The following is a 6,662-nucleotide window of genomic DNA, read 5'->3' as shown; positions in this document are numbered from 1 at the left end:
ATCCGCCAATCATACCACAAAGAAGGCAGGGCTCATGAATATTGATGAATCACGTGACTGGACGCTCGTAAGCTACGAATCTCGGAAAGCTACGCGCTTAATTAATATTCATGAGCGAATTCGTCACTTCTTATTTATGTTACATATATTTTATGAAATACATATATTGTTTTATGTTAATATACCAAAATATGTACATACAACAGGCATGAAATGCTGTTACGAGCGTAACATACTTTTAAAGATTAGTTTGATGAACTAACAGGGTTTTGATCTACTTAGACTTATAATAATAAATAACCATTTTGAATATACCTACAGTTACTATCTGTCCACACCAGATACTAAATGTCATTTGTAATACAAATTAATTTAAAGGTTGAATGGTATGATCACGTTGCAGGTGCATATGTTACTGCTGTCCCGTGCATGTGGTTCACTGCAGCTGCCCATGAATCTAACCTCCAAAGGTCAACCTTGCAAGTTATAAGTGAAAGTATGAACGATGTGGATTTAACAAGCACATAAACTTATATGTCCCAATATATTATATATATATATATTTCAAATCCTGCTTTACTGTAAGTAACAGGTGTAGCATTAATTCGTCATGCAGATCCAACACAAAGTCTTACCTATCACAGTGGCCCAAAGCGAAGGAAAGATCGGTTTAAACCGCATAAATCTTGAGGACACCAAGAATAACCACGTGAGTTGGGATTGGAGGAGTCACAGATGGGGGGGGCTTGGAGAGTGTCTTAAATTTCATCCTGTTGGCAGTTTAAAGCACTCCCCTCCTGTCTGACCTCATCTGCCAGTGAGAAGATAGTGTTGACAGGGAAACCCACCACTCCATTCCCTTCAAAGAATATCCAATTAAACTCTTTCCTTACACATATCACAGTCACTTTACAACCTGTAAATTGGAAATGACAGCGCTTGTGACAACTTGGGTTTGTGCAGCTTTTAGACCTCATTTGTTAGTGGAATTATGCAAATGTGTGTTAGGGCACAGTATATGACTTGGTCACTTTATACTCTGTTTACATCCACCAACCATAAAATTCACAATTTCTTCCTGTATTGTGTTTTGGGACTTATTTAATGGTAGGCCGTGAGCCGGTTGATAATCGATTATAATGTGTGACGATTCAAATCGGTTGAGGTGTGAACCGAATCGCACTACATGTATTGAACAGCAGAGGCCGCTGTGTTCACTGCAAACATAAAAGTGGACATGCTGATATTTCTTAAACGCAAAAAAATCCAAGAAAAGCACAGACGGTACTAGTTTGTATATTAAATATAAACCTTTTATATTATTCATTTGTTTTAAAAATGCAGTTTAGTTTTATTATTTGAAATAAAACATTTGCCATTTGTCACTTGCCACTTAATGTACCAATAGAACCCAACATATCACCAATAGAACCCAACATATCACCAATAGAACCCAACATATCACCAATAGAACCCAACATATCACCAATAGAACCCAACATATCACCAATAGAACCCAACATATCACCAATAGAACCCAACATATCACCAATAGAACCCAACATATCACCAATAGAACCCAACATATCACCAATAGAACCCAACACATCACCAATAGAACCCAACATATCACCAATAGAGACCAACAGAAACTATCATATTGTTCCATCAAAAGCAATACAATTCCCATTATAACCATCGATCACATCTATTCCAAAAATCAGTACAGTATGTTGTTCATGTTTCCAAACAGGGTTACGTTGATTTTGTTATAAGTTTGTCACTCAGACCTTATTTTTGCATGAAAGTTCTAAAGATTGTGATTTCGTATTTAAACTGTTCCAGCATAAAACTGGAAATGAAATTCTAAACGCTAAAGTATAGTCGATGTAAGTCAGGGGTGTCCAAAGTCAGTCCTGGAGGGCCGGTGTCCTGCAAAGTTTAGCTTCAACCCTAATCAAACACCTTAACAGCTAATCAAGCTCTCAGAAAGCAGACTAGAAACTTCCAAACAGGTGTGTTGAGTCAAGTTGGAGCTAAACTCTGCAGGACTGTGGCCCTCCAGGACCAACATTGGACACCCCTGATGTAAGTGAAAAAGTGAGCATTATTATGCTCTCAATGTTTCAAATAACGGTGTTATTTTTGCATAAACTCATCAAATAGCGCAATTGTAATTTAGGTATTATCATATTAAATAAATTGTATTCGTCATTTTCATTCATTTCTGGTTCATTTCTCTAAATAGAAGGTCAAGTGTAGGCTAATGCATAATAGCACTATGTGCATTTGTGCACTTGTTGCATTACATATGATGATGACATATTTGTGTCGTCTGTGTATATGCATTTAGAAAATCTGCACTCTATGTTTAATGTACATACTTTAGTATAGTACTATATTGAAGCACACCGCTACAAACAATTTTTGATATCCATGTAATACCGGTTCCATCCACTAGGTGGAAGTAAAATACAGGATAACGTGAACCTCATGGCTGAATGGAAATGAGCCACATGAATGTTACCGAGGAAACAGACAAAATCTGTGTTTTAGTAATTATCATGGAAATGTAAATTAATCTGGGTCAGAAAAGCCGTTTTATTGAATTACAGGGTTTGCATGATAATCAAGAAACACAAAGACCAGAACGCAGAACGCATGCACAATAACGGGTTGGTAGATGAGTTACAGGCAAAACAAGAACTCCCACAATGCCCCTCGTGGACCTCTGACGTTAAAAAACAAGATTAATACTATCCTTCTCGGTAAACTAGAAACCCTCTCACGTTGTAATTATGGGTATGCGGTAGCCTGACAGGAGCGATGGAAACTTGTCAGACGTGTTAAATATAGCTGCTGTCCCTTTCCATTGAGACACAGTGGACACCTGTCACACACACACAAACACTTACCCACAATGCTTAACTTTCACTCTACGCCACCTCCCACACTCCTCCTCTGGATTCAGACACCCCAGCTGTTTGTTCTTTCATCTCAAACATCAGAGCAAAGAGAAGCCAATAAACACGACAAACCTCACAAACGAGATCTCTTTAGTGTCTCGATTCTCTTCCTAGACAGCAATGAGATTACATAGAGAAAAATGATTTTTTTTAAAGCATATTGACACAGAGTTTTATGCTAAGACTTAAGGGATCCCACATCTAGAGTTTCATAGGAGAGCTCAACAATGTGATTTGCTCAAGACGCAAGGTCAACTATCAGTTTCTTGACAATGAACAGAGAGAGAAAAGTACAAAGATAACCGTGTTCTGGCGCTCTATAATGTTCAGCAACAATTCAAAGAGTGAAATACGGCAGATGTACTGTATGTAGTACTTCATTCAAATGTTGACAAGGGCTTCTTCCACTTTTTAAGCAGGAAAAGATGGATAATTGCTTCCTCGGAGTGGATTGCCTCAAACATGCCCCGTAAAGCTGTCACATCAAAAGAAATCACAGTAACAAGTAAACAGGGCCAGTTTGGACAAAACGTTACAAGGCAAGATTATGGCAAACTGAATTAGCTTTGAATCATTCTCAGGATATTAATTTTTGATATCAACGATTCATTTTTTACTAGTAGAAGTGCTATTCTTGATATTAATCATTAGAATTTCTACTAGTAAAAATTAAATTGTTGATATCAAAATTCCTATCCTGAGAATGATTAAAAGCTAATTCGGCTTGCCATAAAAGCTTCAACTAAAACCAAAAATAAATATGTTTAGTAGCATACTAGAACTGAGAACACTGAGTTAGAGCGAAGCAGATAACCCTTGAACTTTCCTGAAATGCGGTAGCTTAACATGTGGTATCAGGGTCGGGGAACCGATGACGCAAAACATATTTGATGGTTCAAAGATTAAAACAAATGATGGAATTAGCATCATGGCATTCCATAGACTTTAGTAGCATCTTTGCTAGGCTTTTCAGAAAAGAGAAATTGCAATGACGTGACATCCCTTTAGAGGATCTTAAAAAGCAGTTGTTCACTACCGCTTGAAAATATTTTGAGGTTTTCTGTAAAGCTCCTAAATGATACAAATTGTAAAAAGTGCATGCAAATAAACACGACTTTACATTATACTGTCAATCAAAAATATCATTTTCTTTTTCATTTAAAGGCGTAGATGACAATTAGGTGCCTGTAATGTGAACGTTTGCATTACCCTGAGCTCAGGGCTTATAACAGGTTCTCGAGTGACTGTGGTGATCAAATAGATCTGATATCAGACCTCTGAGGTCATGTGCTGAATGTGGATGTCAGGTGTATTACCAAGAGGAACTCTTACTCACCCTCACTTACATGCAGTATGCTATCAAGTTCATTTTGATAGATTCTATTTTGTGAATGATTGAATTTTAAGAACTGGTTTCTCGGGACAAGTGATTGTTTTCTCACAACAATGTCACTAGTGCCTGATTTATCCCCTGATAATCAGGAGTGTCTTGACCAATGCTTAGAACTCCTTGTGGAGACTTAAATCCAACACCACTTCTATATCTATTACATTCATTTAGCAGACACTTTTATCCATGTACAAAGTTCCTAAATGTATTGGGAAATAATTATGAATGAATTCATATTTGAGAAAAGAGCATGTGCATAAATATGAAGCAAATGTGACTTCATGTTTCTTTTGGAATCTTTTCATGCACATCTTTGCAGGATGATGGGTATACCCTTGGTGTTTCTTAGCAATAAAGGTTTTGATTTTGCTTTGTTAAACTTTTAACACTCCAATTAAAAAAGCAGCCATAGCATAAGAGAAAGAGAGACTCATAAGCATAAGCGAAAACAATTAAAATGAGATCATTCACAAGATATTTTAATTCATTAAAGTGATAGTCATCATTTACTCAGGCATGGTATGACTTTCTTTCTTCCTCAGAACACAAAATATATTTTGCATTGGATTTGTGCTGCTCGTTTTACAATTTTCTTTAAAATATCTGTGGAATTAAGAAAGTCAAGAGCGTGAGTAAATGATGACTAAATTTTCATTTTTGGGTGAACTATCGCTTTAATGTATTAAAATATCTTGTGAATGATCTCATTTTTTACTTTTTCACTTATTCTATTTGTGAGTCTGTCTTTCTCTTATGCTATTGGCTGCTTTTGATTAAAAGTGACTTTATTTATTTTACAGAAGTTATCGCTGAACATTAAACGCATTTCTGATCAGGTGTTGATGGTGTACTGATGAGACTGTGGAGGTTCTGTGGACCTTTAGTCATTTAGCAGACGCTTTTATCCAAAGCGACTTACAGATGAGATAAACAATGAAAGCAATTGGAACAAAATAAGTCAAACAAGTGCTATAAAAAAGCCAGCCCCGTGTAGCCTACCACAGTATACATAGGTAAGTTTTTTTTTGTTGCTTAAAGCAAAAAAGTTTGGGAAGAGTTCATAATAATATGAAAATGATTCTGTATGCTGTTCCTGATGTTAGCCGAAGGAGAAATGCTGTGTAACTGTTTTCAGCCAAACTCCCACAATTCTTTGCTTTCCCACAGCGGTGCTTTCTCCTGCCTAGCGTGCTCAGATCGGCCGCAGCTGTTTGTGTGGATCTCCACCCTCTCCAACAGAGCTCTGTTACATAACACTACACAGTGATTGATGAGCTGCTCACATTTCTTACCACTGCCAAGTGTCCGTTCTCTCTCTCTCTCTCTCTCTCTCTCTCTCTCAATCTTAGTATTGACTTCTCCAGTTTGCACAAGCGTTTTGGTGTCCTGCTGTATTATTTTCAGCTCTATTCTCCAAACCTGGAGAGCAACGAACGGTGCAAACAAGACTTTCACCAATCTGGCGGGACGGTGCTAATCAGAGTCATCCGGTTTTATGGGCATAATGTTATCCATGTCACAACACGCGGATGATGAAACGATGAACACTGGACTTGCAGCACGCTGCACTCTTAGCACAGATAAATGTCTCCTGAGGAGATTTTTTTCACGTTTTGAAATGTCAAATGTTACAGTTCTGGCATCAAATTGATTCAATTGTTACTCAATTTAATGATGAAATGATTTATGCAACAAATTGAGCATCTGATGTAACCATATTACTATTTAAACAACCTCACAAACTATATGCAGCCATGGAGAAAATGAAGAGACAAATCATCACGTGGCCGTTCAGGTTCAGTGTGTGTTGGATTTCAATAAAATCAAACCTCAGTAGTGACATAAAGTCATCCAACAACAATGTGAAAGACTGACAGAATGACAAGACACATGAAAACTAGGTTATGTGCAAATATTACTGTTGAATTGCTTGAAAGTGAACATGAAGTTGTTTTCTTTGCAGTATTTGAGGTTCAGGATTTGTTGTTATTTTTACCTGTTTTTCGTTTTCTGTCAATAAATGCAAACATTAACAATAGTTTATTAGATATTTGGGAGAAATTTTGTACACACCATTGGAACAACATTACTCATTTCAGGTTCTCAAGTAATTATATTTGATAAGACATTTTACCCAAAACAGGGCAAAACATTCTATGACAAAACCTAAAAGGAAACTATTATTAAAATGATATTTATTATTGCTGTGCGCACACAAAATGATTTTGTTCTTTCAGTTAAAACAGATTAGCAAGAGCAGCAAGGATGAAAAAAGTGTCAGCAATCAGTTTCCCCGGGGCGGTGAG

Source organism: Triplophysa dalaica, chromosome 20 (genome assembly GCF_015846415.1).
Source record: "Triplophysa dalaica isolate WHDGS20190420 chromosome 20, ASM1584641v1, whole genome shotgun sequence".
Taxonomy (NCBI): Eukaryota; Metazoa; Chordata; class Actinopteri; order Cypriniformes; family Nemacheilidae; genus Triplophysa; species Triplophysa dalaica.
This window is presented reverse-complemented; position numbering follows the sequence as displayed.